The 16,026-nt window shown below is 39.3% G+C and overlaps 1 long non-coding RNA gene across 1 annotated transcript; it reads left to right on the plus strand.

The window, feature by feature from the left end:
* Positions 1–11,142: 11,142 nt before the first annotated feature.
* On the plus strand, positions 11,143–15,190 carry LOC138688291 (uncharacterized). Its single transcript, XR_011327325.1, has 2 exons — positions 11,143–11,349; positions 14,861–15,190. It is a non-coding gene; the product is annotated as an uncharacterized lncRNA (long non-coding RNA).
* The last annotated feature ends 836 nt before the right edge of the window (positions 15,191–16,026 follow it).

The raw sequence follows: 16,026 nt of genomic DNA on the forward strand, positions 1-16,026 counted from the left end.
TTATCGGAGGCTTCATACTACTACAACTCAAGGTATTTGGATACAGTAAAAGTCTTCACCTGTAAGAAGATGCATACCTTTTTAGTGGTCTACTTGCTTAGACTTGTGTATTTGTAATGCATGACAAAAAAAGTGCGTTTTAGCCTTATATTATGCACAATATTAGAAGAGGTGTTCATTGTGAATTGTTCACACATATCATAAGTGAGTTCTAATTTCCTCAAGGTGTCTAGTTGAGAAGGTTTTTGTTTGGGACACTTGTTTCTGAATTCTTAAAATAATTTGTACTGTAGTTGTTGCTAACATTAGAAGAAACTTTTCTAAAATTTCAAGCCTCTTAACTGCTTGGGAACCAAAATGTGTAAATTGCTCAGTTTGAAGGAAAAAGTAGTGAAAATAAGATTAGGAGCAATTGGGAGTCGCATACTGTGTATGCATACGTGCTCATTTTGTTACAGTGCATGTTAAATTATCTGTTTCTCAGGTGTGACATTGGATTCATGCTTCTGCATGGTCTCTGGACAGATTATGTATTCAACTTTCTCTCGTTCTTCAGAATGTAGAGTAAAACATCTCAGAAAAAATGGAAACTCTGTTTTGAAATTGAGCAAAATTAACTTCCAGCATTCTTATGGGAAGCTTAGAATCAGTTGAAAAGCCAGTTTTCTATATTGAATCAACATTAATGTTCATTTAATATCAAATTAAGATGTTTTATTTGGTAACAAAGGAAAACTAAGAATCTTTAAATGGTCTTTCAACCATATTTTTTTTTCCCCTGGCTTTTAATGCATTTTTATGTTTGTAGCTGCTTTGCTTATCAACTTCCTAGAGAACCAGGGAACAAAAGATTATGTAAAAGTTGTCTAAAAAAAGTTTATGAAAACCCCAAATTTGCAAAAATCAGAAAATTATGAGAAGTTACAAAATATTATGTACTTTTCAAATCAATTTTTGCTATGCAGCAGCTTTTTAATCAAGCTTCCATAGTGTTTATGTACAATAGACTTATCCTGTTCTTAATTGCTATGTACAACTATTGCTAGCCAAAAGAAAGGTAATGTTATTGTCAGTATCGTTCTAACTGGATGAAGATTTTTCTCTCCTTAACAATTTTTCTTTCTAATGACTATTGCACCTTTCATATGCTCTGTTGAAATAGTCTGTTACTTAAACTCTTTTTAGGCATTACAGATCATACCAGATGTGCGGTTTGCACCTGAATGCTAATTCTTAAGTACCTTGGAAGTGACACACCATTTACTTTTGATTTTTGTTCAGTAAAAATGTAAATAGGACTGTGATTTTTTTATTTTTTTGCTAAGGGCAGTTACTTCAGAGTATGTGTACAGCTACAAAATGTTAGTCAAGATCTCTTTTGATCCAAATGCTAAAGATCAGTGGAACAGAGACATAACGTGATAAAAATTTGTCTGGTCTTCCAATGTCTTAGCTAATTAAACCACAAAAGAACCTAGCAAATTTGTTATAGTATTGTTTTTAAAATCTCATAACCATGACAGTAACCATGGTATCTGAGCACCTTCTAGTCATGGACGGCTTTCATAATGGTGTGAAATATTCTCGAAGGACTAGCAAGAAACTGATCAACTTGACTTTTTTTGCCACCTAGGTTCTTGCTCAGAAAAATCACTGACGTTCACAAAAAGACTTACATTCATGCTTATCTTTAAATGTGGGCTTAGAATCTTAACTACTTACTGAACTGTAACTTCAAGAGAAGTTAAGCATCTGATCACTTTGTAGCCAAGATACAGAACTCACTGCTATGGAAAGCTGCTGGTTATTTGCTAGGTGTTATTTTTGTTCTCTGATTCAGTATCCTAAAATATTAAGTGACATTGTGTGTTTGGAGGTGTCCCATGGTTGAAACAATATAAAGCTGCAGTCCAGATGCCCTATAGCTATTTTGTAAGGATAGCTGTTGGCTGTGGTAGGCTGGCCAGTTTCCCATTTCAGTAATTGCTTTTGGCATCCCTGAGATGTGCCCTGCTGCTTCAATGAGATGCAATGTCTGTCTTTTGTTTCCTGCCCTATATTGTCCTGTAGTCACGCTCCCATGTCACATTTGTATGTGAAACTATTGTGCAGCACAGCCTGATTCCTCATGCTGTAAAAACCATTATTTTCAGATAAAGAAGAACATTTAGAACTGAATTAAAAGCCTAACCTTGAGTTCTCTGAAGGATGGGATGATGCATCTATTCCAGTTGCTCTTCTAAAGGATCTTTGACCTATGCTGCTCTTGTCTCCCCATTTAGATCTAAGCATCCCTGGCCTTCTTTGCAAAGCCTGAAAATCCTTCTCAGCGGCCTGCTTCAAGGGAAGAGCCCTGCTCTGTGCTCTTTCCATTGCTGTAGACTTTCTGCCTGTCTTGCCTCAATTTAGGCATGGCTGTTGATCCTGGGGCATGTTCAAGCAGCTGGGAATGGAATGAGCACTGGTTTGAAGCTTCAAATGTCCCACATCAGTGCCTGGAAAGGTGGACAGGCAGGTACCATCCCTCCTGCCCTCCCTGTTATTTCACTATTTTTTTGCCTTATTGTCTCCCTGTTCTATGTGCATGATGGCCTAATCTGTTCTCCAGTGCTCAACTCTGGCACAGCTTCATCCCAGTAATTCCCTAATAGGGAGTGGGACCATAAAATAAACCCAAAGGGCTGTGTGAGTGCAAGGGCATGTCCTGGCAGAGGTGTGCTAGGGAGCATCATTAGCAGTTCCCACTGTGTCACAGTGCTTCTGCCCCAAGACTTACCAATAATGGAAAAATAATAATCAGATAATACTCTGCGTTGAAGTATGTATTATGTCAGGGAGTTTTCTCTTTGCCCAGGCCACTGTGACTATATTTCTGCTTCAGACAGGCATGGCATAGGCGAACACTATTTTTCACTATTGATGCTGGTGTATTTATAAAAATTGGTCACTGTAACAGTATCATGTGTTACATGATTCCTGTTTGTACCTTGTCCTTTGAAATCTGGAGGCAAGATCGGGAATGTTTCTTCAGGCTACCATCTATTTCAAGTTACATTCTTCCTTTTTATTAATGCTTTAAAGTCATAGATAGAATTTTTGTGAGGCAGCAGCTGTAGGCTTGTGATTTGTTACTGTGCAGCTGTGTCTGCAGTGATGGTGCTCCTGACATCTAGCAGCAATAGTGATGTAAGAAGAATAGTCTGAGCAGGATTTTCCTCTGTTGGTAACAGCATTCTCAATCCATATGTCCCAAATAGCCTTCCTGCAAAACTGCTGCTGCAAATACTACTTCTGAACTACCTTCCTGTAGTGTTGATTCCTAGTTTTCATAGTAGCATTTCAAGGAGGACACCCTTACATGAAGTGTGCATGATTGAAAATGTCCATATTGCTTTAACTGCCTCGGTGCTTTTGGTTTAGTTGGATCATGCTTGTTGCATCCCTTTTAAACTGTGACCAAGGTAAATGACTATTTTTTTATTATTTTCAATCATTAACTTAAAAAATCATTCTTCCCACAGCACCCGAGCAATCATATTAATTTGTATTGTTTTATTCAACTGCTGCATGAAAGGGTGACATCAGTTTCAGTTTTATTTCCTTTGGTCCTTGGTGTATGTTTCTTAAGACACCAGTTACATGGAAGACAGAGCTAAGGACATTTATTGGAGTGGCATCTCCAAGTGTTAGAATAGTTTGCTCTCTGTTCTGTACAGTTACACATCCTACAGAAGGCTTGTGAATGAGGGTGGGCACCTTATACTTCAGGCATTGAAAATATTGCAGACCAAGCTACCAAGCTAACTCATTCCTATGCTTCCCCCATCTTCTCTGTTGTACCCAGTTGATGCTGGAGCCTCTCCTCTGCTTGAGGCTAACATTAGCTAGCATTAAATTAGGACACACTGCATTTTCAAGGAGCTGGATCACACAGTGTTTCACTAGATTTCCTCCGTGCTGTGCCTAAACAACAGGCACCCCCTGCCACCAGTGAGTGAAAGGCAGCGGCTGCTGCACTGAGCAGGGCCCACCTGGAATAAAGTGCTTTTGCAGGCTGGCTGGCCTTGCAGTGCAGTGCAGGTGGGCCAGCTCAAATGCTGAAGGCCATGAGGGGAAACTGAACAATGTACTTAAAAAGGGGAGAAAGGGTTGTGGATGAGGGAAGCAGGGGAGTGACACTGAGGAGGAGCTGGGAGAGGTAGGGAAGGGTCACTGTATTGCATAGTGGGGGGAGCAAAGTTTAGAGAGGTGTAGGTGCTAGCAGTGGGTGTGGGCTCATCTGCTGTCCTGAGGCATGTTCCTGGTTGATACCTTCTAATATGATAGGAATTTTTATTTCTATGACACCCCATAGCAACAGAAAATAGATGTCTACTGTCATTCCCACATCACCATGCTGAAACTAACCATCCTGGTAGTTGTCATGTTAGTATGTTTAATTCTGTAGCTTGGACTTTGATCCCAGCACCAGTATTCAACACTGCGTAACCTCTTTCTGAAATACAAATGGGAGAGCACGACCAAAAAGGATCTTAAAGCGTCTGCCCCATTTCAAAGGCTTGCACGTCAGGTATGTAATTGTACATCAGTATGATAAACTCTACATGTGATAGCAGAGAGTATGAACTTACTGAGTGCTTCAGCTGGAAAAGATAACTGACCTAGTGAATTTCTAATCTCACTCAAAAAATGCTCCTTTCAGAATTTTTCTGTCCTTTTTGGTGCTTCCTTCACCCTATTAATGTGTCCTTTCTGTCACTCTGGCTGGTTATTTAAATATGGGGGGAGGGGGGAATCTTTAATCAGTACTATATTATTGTGTTGTCTTTGATTTATCTTCTCCATGCCAGAAACTACTCAATAATAATTTCTGTGATTACTTATGTGCAGCATAAACAGGGCTATATTTAAAAAATTAAGATAAATCTTAAGAGTAATAAAATGAAGCAACCTAACACAGAAAGCTTTTGTAAAAAGCCCAATCAAAATTGCTGCGTCACAACATAATCTAAATGAATTAAATTGCCCTATTAGCTAATTCCTTTAGAAGGAAAAAGGAAAATTATAATTTTGAGTATTGGCTACATTACTGAACCAGTTTAGTTTAACTGAAGGTCATGGATTCTCCCATGCACTTAATCACCTGAATGGATCATTTTTCTTTGTCATTTCCATTGTTTATAGTTGACAAAACACTATACAAGGGATAGACACATTTAAGCTAGGGCAAAACCAGTCTCTTGCTACTAAACTGGAAAAGAGTTTAGTGACATTTTTAGTGAATACAGTGCTGATTAGTTGAAAGAAGAAAAAATAACATACAAATGCAGCTGTTCTGTATTTGCACTACCTTGTTAGCATTTTCCATGGACAAATGACAGGATGTTATAGTTACCTGTCAATTGATGTTGAAGGATGTTTTGAGGCTGTATTCAACCGTTACAGCTAATTGCATACCTTTATTTTTTTTAAGGACTGAAAAACTTGGAATGAGACCCAGTATTGTATAACTTCCCTAAGACCTTATTTAATTATATCTTGGGCAGCTGGGCAATGCTGGACCTTCATGCAAACTCCAAGGGTTAATTTCTGTCTTTAATAAAACCTCCTTACTGAAGTTTGGAGGGTGCTGCTTCATGTAAAATGTATTCTGTACTTAGTTCATAACACACTGAACTAAACTATTCACAGAGTTAGAGGCTGCTCTTTGCTTGGCACCCAGAAATCAAGAATTGATGAGGTTTCTCTAATATTCGTTTAAATGAAAGTATTTCAGAAATAAGAAAATAGAGAGAGAAATCGGGAAGGTATACAGAAAATTTAAAAGGAGGAAAATTTATTGAAGAATGTCATGGTGTATTAGGGAGTGTCTTGTTCTGTGTGTATCTCAATGGTATTCAAGGCTCTGAAATAGATAGCATAGATTTGAGGTTTTGTTGGGTTTACTGCAAACTGTTGTCTTCTGGTAGAATTTCACACATGGGATTTTGTGAATATTTATGTTATATTTATTATAAAAACTTCTTTTTTTTCACTGACTGATCAAAGCTGCAATTTTAGCCTGCAGAACTAGGCTCTTCTAGTCTGAATGTGAATGACAGTACATCTGGTGATTTAACTGAAAACTGATGTTATACCAGTTTCCTCAAGCATGAGGGCTTGAAAATACCTAAATATTTCTTCAGGTGATACAGCTTAAGGGAAACTTCAAAATGGTGTACTGAACTGTTGGAACAGTGGAGGAACCACAGCTTTAAGAGTGATGTTTTCTAGGGAAATGTCACCTTGTAACAAGTTATGCTGAATATTCGAAGAAAACAGGTTGAAGGGAGAGTTTTGGGTTTTTGCTGAATTCTTGGAATTTGTAAAAAACCAAACAAACAAAAAAAATCACATTCCACACCTGTGAGTTGCTTTATGTACAGAATTTTTATTTGTTAGCAATTTGTTAACATTCCAAGTCCAGAAATAGTGTCCAGAAACTTCAGATGGGGATAACTTGCATCCCATCCTAAATGTGCAAATTACCCAGAGGATGTATTGATGGACTGTTCCTCAGGACACCAGCTTGGTTAAATAGGATGCCCTTTGCAGCCCTTTCTGTGCAATGGGCAGAGCTTCCTATTCATCTAGCCAAAGATTTCCATATAATGGAACTGCTTTTCATTTCAAAGCAAAACTTTCGTCTATTTTGGGCATTTTTTTCTGTTAGAAGAATTACAGGCTTTTGTTAAACAAACAAAAAAAAGACAGCTACTCAAAGTAAGGTGTTGTGCAATAGTTCCGTTTCGTTCCTGGGGAGAGGAGCGAAAGGTTATTAATGCTATTTTCTGTGTGATCATGTAATTAAATTGATTTAGCACTATCTACCTAGAGCTTAAGATAGTACATTTGGAGAAAATTCAAAAGTAAACATAGGATGGAGTTTTAACTGAATTTGTTGTGTATTTGTCTTGCTCTTTTTTTACTTTGCCCTTTTTTAAAAGTTTTGCTGGCTCCTACCTGTTTTCATAATTTCCCTTGTGAAATCTTTATATTCTTTTTAAATTTTTATTATTGTTTATGGCAACATTTAAAACCAAACATCACACAAAATTAAGAACCTATTCTAGTTATGTTCAGCTTGTATTAAATCAGACCTTTTACCATAGCTGTACTCTTCCGATGGAAGCTGCTGACCTGTGTTGATCAAGTGTGCATTGCTGCAGCTGCTGGTGAGATCTGATACGAGGAGGCTGGCTCTGAAGATAGACTGTGGCTCTGGTTTTAGCACACTGAGTCTGGCCAGTACTTTCTCTGAGATTCCCCTCTGAAATGAGGAGGGGAAATTTGAGAGGGGAATTTTGAGAAATTTGAGAATCCCCTGAGATGAGCAGCTCGTCCCCATGAATTGGAGGAAAAACTGGCATGAGAAATAGTTCTGACTGGACCCTACATATTGTTAAGAAGTATGTGTCTGAAATCTGCCTGGAAGTGGAAGGGGTGGGTAAGGATGGGGGCAAGTGGGCCAGTATGCAGATTGGCCATAAAGCGGCATGTGCAGACGTTTGACCATGGATTGCGTAGGCTGTGTGGGACAGCTGGGCCCTCTGGCCTGCCCGCTCACTGACTGCTGCATGTCCTGGCTGGACTGCTCTGGTGCCCGTGGCTGGGTGCTGTGCTGTACACCTTGCCTCGCCCTCACCTTCAGGGCCTGCATCCCAGCCAGCAGCACCCAGCTGCTGTTCAGGGCCTTTAAGGAGCTTGCAGTTTGGCAAGGAGGAAAAATAGGCAGCTTGAGGGAATTAAAAATAACAGCAAGAAAAACCTGTTCAGTAATCAGCTGAATGCTGGGGGAGGGGTGAGGAGGAAGATCAAATAGAGTGTAGCCAGCTGTATGTTTGCCCCTTAGCACAGCATTTGGGCATGGGGATCGATTATACCAAATCCTGAATGTGTGACTGAGCAAACACTTCTTACAAGAGAAGATACAATTAAAGAAAGAATAAAGTTTCACCATTTACTTGCTATAACCTACTTAAAAATTTTTATGATGGGATTTTATTGGCTTCTTCACTTCTAGTAAAATTGGGCAAAAAAAAAAAAAAGTCTCAGCCATGAAGTAGCCTGTGTGCAGGAGTTTGCCACAGTGTATTGACTGGCTTCTCACCTCTTCCTCCTTGCTACTTATTCCTCTCTCATAGCCTGGCAGAACACTTCTCTCTGGTCATACCTCAAAAAGTACTATCCATCATGATCAGGTATTGCAATTTAGCATCCTCAGCTAAGTGGACAGAATATGTCTTTCAGAGTATGTGTTCTTCTTTTCCAAGGCACATCCACAGAAAATGGTCCCTTTGGCTTTTCCCATCCCAAACCCATTATTATGAACCACCCAAATGTGCATTTGCTGTACATCCCTAACACACAGAAGACCAGAAACACTTAACCCCAAACCCTCAAAAACACACCTCATTTTTGAGAAGCAATAAACAGGTTCCCAGCTCAATTTCTGATTTTCTCGGCTGGATGATTATTCAGGCTTGAGTTAATTCTTTAATTCAGATGATTCAGGACAAATTGGAAATAGCTGCAGGTAGCTATGTGACTAGTTCCAGAAAACCAGTTGTTTTCCTTTAATATTTAAAAAGTGAACTAATATCTTCAGATTGTGCATGCTAAGGCTTATCTTGACTTCAAATTTTTGCCTGCCTGATTCTATGGCTGAGTGGGGCTTTGGTGTTTTTGAGGGGGGGAGTTTTGTTAATAAGCGCAGTTATAGAGAGAGCCATGTGCCTTTAACCAATCGTGCAAGAACAGAAGATGGAAATAATGTGCCTCTGTATTGATGCCAGTGGCATCCATCCTGGTTGTTTATCAGCATAAGTAGGTTGGGACAGACAGCACAGCTGTATTGGTCTTTTACTAACTTGTTAATTGGCTGAAGTGTTTATTAGTGTTTCACAATATAAATGTTTTAGTTAATCCTTTTTCTAGATGATTTAGGGCTGAATTAGCTATGGCAAAGAGGAAGTGTATGTTGCTTGCTCTGTGATTTTTGTCTGTTGAGTCCAGAACTTCATGGCACATACAGATGCAGATGCCTGTGGGCAGGACGTCTGGGCTTTTGGGTTAAACACTAGTATTGGGTTGTGGAGACTGGAGCTGTATTCCTGGCTCTGCTCTGAGTTATACCCTGAAACGCCATAATAGCTTTGGAAAAGTTGCTTCATCTGTCTAGGCTTCATTTTTTATGTCTCTGAAACGAAGATGTTGATAGTGCTTCATTTTGAAAGTGACCTTTTTATTTCCATGCCTCTTTTGTGAGTGGACACTTTCTTTCCCTAGCAGCAGCGAGGTATTGTAGTGGTAGCAGCCCAAGAAGCTACGTGGGGCAGAAAAAAGTAATGGTTGAACTTTACCAGTCTCTTTCTAAAAAGACCAGTATGAGCAGGGGTTTTCTTGTAAAAGTAGAATATTAGGTAACATGCTGAGCTGGAACACAACCTGTGCTAAACATGTTGGGAAGAGATAATTATCCTATTTATACCTTGTGTTTTCCCCATCTAAGGGAAAGATGATTCCTTTTGACAAACATTTTGAGATCGTAAACTGAAAGGTGTGGGAAGGTATTATTTGTGTTGTGGTGCTTGCTGGAAAAAATGAATGCAAGAACAAATGGAATGAGAGGAAACGTGAAAACAATGGGAAGAGAAAAACTGCTTTTAGCCTTACAGAGTAGTCACTGATTCATGAAAGCAGAAGGATAATTCCTCATTGTATAGCTTTCAGACAACAGTTAGAATATTCACTTCCAGTTAAAGACTAGAAAAACATCAATGAACTGATGGAAACCAAAGGAAAAAAAAAAGTTAGGGGACTGGAGGAATAACTAATAGGAAAAGAGGAAAAAAAAAAATAGTTTAGTGAACTGGTGAAATGGAGCATGAGCAAGGAAGTGACATAGCTGTCAGAGATGGAAAAGATAATAGAGAAAAATGAATTGCTATTGTAGATCAAGTTCAGAAAGAGGAATTCTGCAATGAAAATAAAGGTGGTTTTTTTTCCCAAAAAAGATCTTTTGGGAAAATCTTTTTTTATCTGAGGGATGTTCTCCTAGAGGAAATGGAAGAAGTCATTATTTGTAAGAAGGCTGAGCAATGAATTAGAATATGCTGTACAGACAAGACGTTTTCCAATATCTTTCAGGCTTCATGAGGCGCAGTTACCTGAGTATTGTGTGTAACCGTGGTCTTTGGATGTTGTTAGTTTTGAGAATAGCTTTACCATTTTTATGCATCTGTATTCTGCAAAGAAAAAATAAAGTGCTTCTTTTCGTAGGCTTAATATTTATTAGTGACTTCTGTAAAATTAATGCTGTATTCTGACTTTAAAAACTAAATGCCTCTTGCTGAAAGAAATCATGCATAGGGGATCTTGCATGGAACAATTATGGTATAGTAACATCTTGCATTTGTGCAAAAAGTTAGAGCAATCTGAAAGCAAGTTATACATCTAACTAGTGGCATTATGCCCATTTCAGAGAGGAATAAAATAGGAAGGGGACTTACTCAAGGTCAGATAGCCTCAATGAAAAAAATGGAAGCTTTTTGCTTAACCAAAGCCATCTAGATAAACTATTTAAGTATTACTTTTTTTCTTCTAATGAAAATGGAGACTGGATCAGTACTGTGCTTATGACTGCATAAACTTTAATTTTAATCTTTATTCCTTAATTTTTTCACCTCTCTAGAATTTCCTTGAAGCAAACCAGAATATTGGTGCTTGCTAGAAACAGCTCAAGTGTGATTTTGCTACAGAGTCCAGTTTCATATGATGCAACTCTTCATAAATATTAACTCGTGAAATACTGTGGCTACTCCTTTTTGGAACAGCAGTGAGTTTACTGTGCATTAAGTTAATGTGTACAGGCACACATCTCTTGCGTACTATATTTGGCAGTCCTCCAGCACATCCCCCTGTGTCCTGCCAAGACTAACCAGTCTGTTTGCTTCTGTTGCTCCAGGGCCATGATAGCTGGATAACCTCTCCACTTTAAATGCAAAGGGACAACTAGTCTCAGTTTGTTTGCATCTGCGTGCTCCAGTAGCAAGCGCAAAGGTGATGTTAGAGCTCGGTGTTGTCTCTTTTCTGTGTTTCCATCCAGGGGTCTTGGTTTGCCTTGCTTATGGAGTAGGAAAGGCTGGGGGGGGGGGGGGCGGGGCTGTAGGGGGGCAATTGTGACAAGTACTTTTCTTTTCCTAATTGTATTGCTAAAGGGATATGAAGTGGGGACACAACTGCAGGATTGCACAACAGTGGTTCTTAAAAGAAAGCAGAGGACTAAAACTCACTCCTAAGGTCCTAAAGGTATTGTGAGCAACTGGTAAGAGTACAGCTGGGGGGGTGGCAATCCTATGAATGGTACTTTGACCATTGGTCATTTATTAATTCTTTCTAGTATCTTTATGCATATAATTATGACACAATATTTAAGCTGCACTTTGTGCACTGGATGCTGTCATATTGAGCTAACGTGAATTACTCATAATTTTGAAGTTCTAATAACCTTCTTGCTACATATGCTCAGAATGTTTTGTATCCATGCATAGATTAGTTTGGAATTAGTCTTGTGTATGAATTTAGTTGTTACTTAGTTGTTCATAGGTAATCCTTTTATTTTCCCCTTTATGTTCTCATTCATCGTCTTCTAGTGCAAACCTGTCCTGTTCCCATGTGTTTGTCTCATTTGTTCTCTGGCATGTTTCCTGTTTTGGCCTGCCCAAGGGCATTTTTGAGGTGCAGAACACTGTTTCACCCAGGCTGGCTTGTAACAGTGTGAAGAAGTTACCGGCTAGCTAGAGAGAGGGAGACATGGTGACAGATTGAACAAGATCTTAGATTTGAGGTTACTTCAGACTGGTTCCTACTCATCATTTTACAGTGTGTTGGGATCCAACAGTAGTTGAAGAAGGGAATTGACACAGCCACCTGCAATCCTGAGCTCTGAAAGTGCTGATTATGTGGCAGTGATGATTTGTACTGGGGTAAGAGCCAGCTAGCTGTGTGGAAGTGGCTTTAGATTGCGTTCTAATAAATAACAGTTAGTATGGCTCAGCTTGGTATGAACGGGAAGTGCCATGCAGAAGAACTGTCACTCCAGAACATGAGTCAGAAGATGAAATTAGCGAGTGACACAGATGCATATATTTCAATGCCTCCACGTTTGGCATCCCTGTACAGGCAAAATGTTCTAATAACAGCTGCCCTCATATACCTTGGATCCAAAGGAAAAGAGCTAGTGTTGTGATGAGTAACATATAGAAGATATAGGTGAATGGTATTTTTAGCCTGGCAATCAGTTTTTCCAGATAACTCATAAATTGGTGTAGGCTGGCTTCCGTCATGTTTCTTATTGCTTGCAACTGCTTCTTCCACAGCTGATCCGTGATGGACACAAGCTCCTTTCCTCATCTTTTAATTGGTAAATTTGTCTCTCTAAAATATTTTTCTTTTTCTTTTGCCTCATGTAAATTGTGAACTCATTGGCCAAGAGAAGTGTCTTGCATTTGAGCCCTCAGAGAGAAATGATTTTTTCAAGACCTTTCTTTATTGGGATGAGTATACAATACAAGACTCTTCTCATGTATTTCTGAACATTAAGAGCAGCATTTATTTGGGCAAATCTGGGTCTGGTCTAGTTAAATAACTGCACAGGCAGATCACTGTGATTTTAATAACACTCGAGGGTGACAAAGCATTACCCACAGAGCCCTAATTGCAAGATGGGGTCACAAGTAGCAATTTGGTGTCTTGTATCCAATCAAGGAGCTTATGTTCAATGTCTTTTGTTGCTGTTTTGGCTCTTTCTTTTTTTCCCGTTGACCATTTATTAACTGGTGGCACAGAAACATCCGGTGTCCATTATTCTAATTGTTGTCCCATTTCTGTATAAAATGATTTCTGAGTCGCATCCAAAAACATATAGACTCCTTTCATTGCCATGACAACAGCAAGGCATGCCAATGTTAGCGGTGTCAGCTGGAAAAAAGTCAGTAAAAGCAAGACAGAGTTTATTGAGACATTTAATATATAAATCTGTTTTTCTGTAATGATCCAAAATTATCCTGCATTGTGGAGAAGTAGTTAAGAACAACCCCGAGATAAACAGCATAGTCTAATGCTGAATATTGGGTCCTGTCCTAGGCACTGCATTACGAAAAAAGATCTTACAAAAGTAGTGAGAGTGGAATTGGTCTTAGCCCTGGTATAATGTCTGGATCAGAAGAGGACAGAGTTAAATGTGGTTACTGAAAATAAAGGATAATTACTAACAGTTTTAGAAAGTCTTGATGTTAAAGTGTGCATTGTTCTTTCATTATCATACCTTTCTCATCATTGCCTAAGATTAAAAGTACATTTGATGGGATTACATAACAGTACATTTAAAATTAACAAATAATGCAGCAACTCATATAAAATAATAGGAAATCATTGGTGTGAAACAGGTCTTGTAGAGCTGAATGCTAGAAGAAATCTGCCTTAGTCCAAGTGAAGCTTGTAAGGAGGAAAGCCAGGGGGTCGGACTTGAGAGATCTGTAGTCATCAGCAGGGATTACTTCTGTTTTAAAAAAAGAGGTGGGAGCACAGAGCTAATGGAGGTAGTATCTACAACCTCCTTTTCTTGAAACTTGCACATTGTATGGGCTTTCTCCTGGCCTCCCTCTATGCTTTGAAGCTAAGATGAAGACTGTCTTGGAAATAGAAATTGAGCATGAATATCCTGCAGTCAGGGGCGTTACCTGCCGAACTTTAGAAATTTGTAGGTTTTGAAGACTTCTGCTTATGCTTGCTGTGAAGGAAGGGGAGAAGATGAATGATGTTGCCAGCTGTGAAGCTGTGATTCAGGTTTTCCTGGCCTATGTCTGGGGTTCTATAAAACTCTTCTCAACTGTTTTTGTTATTTTCTCCCTGTTAATATGTAGCTGCAGATGGCTGGAGGGCTAATCTTTCCTCTGATGTGTCTGCAGGGTGCCCAAAAGAGTTTCAGGAGCCTCTGCAATTTCCAAGGGATGGCAGTGCTACGTTTTCATTTAATGATAGTTTGACTCTCAAATGAGGTGGCTGATTTCTAGTGACAGCCATAGGCGATGTCAGAGCAAATGTAGGTCTTGTTCCCCTTATTTATGTTCTTATTCTTAGACTTACTGGTACTGCTGTAGACTAGGATGCTGTTGGCTTTGTTTGGGTTCTCAGGAATTTTGACGATACTTGCCTGTTTAGTACAGGGAGATGGAATAGGCCTCCTTGTCCTGCATCACTTGCCATCCTCGGTTTTCTTTGAGTCGGGGCGGAGGTCCTGAGTGCCAGCCGGCTGTAATCGCAGACAGTAGCTCAGGCAGTGTCGCCCCTAGTGAGTGGGGACTCCAGCTCTGAAAGAGCCCTTTTGGGCTCCCAGAGAAACTGGGGAAGTCACTTGACTGCTAGATGCTGTTTGAGACTTACCAAAGATTGCAGTTAATATAAAATATTAACAGTTGCTATCTAATAAACAAACTTCATGTGAGGATTCAAAAAGATAAATTGCAATGGTCCTTTGGGTACGCCAAAGTGGATTTTCCTTTTTTTTTTTTTTTGTTGTCCCTCTTACCCCCACCTTTAGTTGGCAGCATGCTATTTTGCAAAAGTAATGATCAGAAATTACACGGCAATGATTTTCAAGGCGTCTTAGAGAATTAGGTACTTTGATTACAACATTCTATATTATAGTCATCATGTATGTTTAAAAAGATATATATTCTAAAATGATAGAAAGATTTTAAATTTAGAACACTCCTATTAATTTGCTTCCTTGATTCTTCTCATGTTCTTGGCACCTCAGGTCACAGTCTGGAGAGTGGCTGCATAATGTCACCAGTGTAACTTAGACGCTGAGATCAACGAGCCTCCGTGGAAACAGGCAGATATATCCACATATAGACAAATTGCAAGATGAGAGTCCTAGACTCTAAGTATTGCAAGGTGATTGATGGGCTGTGTCAAGACTTGACAAACAAAACAAGAAAACCTTGCAGCTTTGTGAACTTAATATCTAAGTGTATGTAACTTAAAAACATTAAACGTTTGGAAAGCTAAGAAATTCCTTGAGAATTGTACAACACTTGGTTGCTGGTGGAGCCTGCAAGCCATAAAAACCTGCAGTTAATGATAAGGTTTGTCTTCATGCTGCGGTTAACATAAGTATGTGGGTGTGGGGCATGTTAACACATTGAAGAGTACTGCTTAGTGTGTCTGTTTATTCTGCTTTCTGTTCTGTGGAATGGCAGATCTGCTGGAAATTTCTGAATTGAATGTATTTTGATGTATCTGCTGAATTTTTTAAGTTTATGTCTTACACAGCATCCTCTAGCTGGCATATTTTAAATACTTAAAGAATGCTTTAAAATGTTTTTATGGTTTACCCCATTTTTGGTGATGTTTGTTTGCAAAGGTGATCTCACCAGCAAAGCAGCTGCTGATTCACAGCAAAGTTTGACTATGGCTTTAGACAAAAGATTAGCTGGTGCAGTTAGGGGTACAAAACTAAAAAAAATTAAAAGACTTCTTGAACAAAAATAGGTTGTCTTGACCATTGTTCTGGGGGTTGGTACTACATGTTTCCTAACAGAGACTTTTTTTTGGTGTGTGTTTTTTAGCTTGGTTGGGTCAAAGACTATTTTCAAAACAAGGCATTTGGGTTTTATTCTGCTGCAAAGAATTATGAACCCATGAGTAGCCTTTTAGGGGGACAGAATAAAGGGCCGTGAATAGCTGGGATCTGCCTCCAAAGTTGCCAGTGTCATTTGATCTAATCTTGGTTGGAACCTGTGCCATGAAGTGCAACAGCCCCTCCAGGAAGCTGAGCCTGTAGTAAATCCCCTAACCACTTTATACCTCAGAATAAACTGTTATGGATATGTGCTTTGGGCTGAGAGGGGGGCTTATACTGAGGAAAGATGCAGTAAAGATGGGCTGTAGGACAAGGATGTGAGGATGGGAACACTGGCC

This window comes from Haliaeetus albicilla, chromosome 12 (assembly GCF_947461875.1).
Source record: "Haliaeetus albicilla chromosome 12, bHalAlb1.1, whole genome shotgun sequence".
Classification (NCBI taxonomy): Eukaryota; Metazoa; Chordata; class Aves; order Accipitriformes; family Accipitridae; genus Haliaeetus; species Haliaeetus albicilla.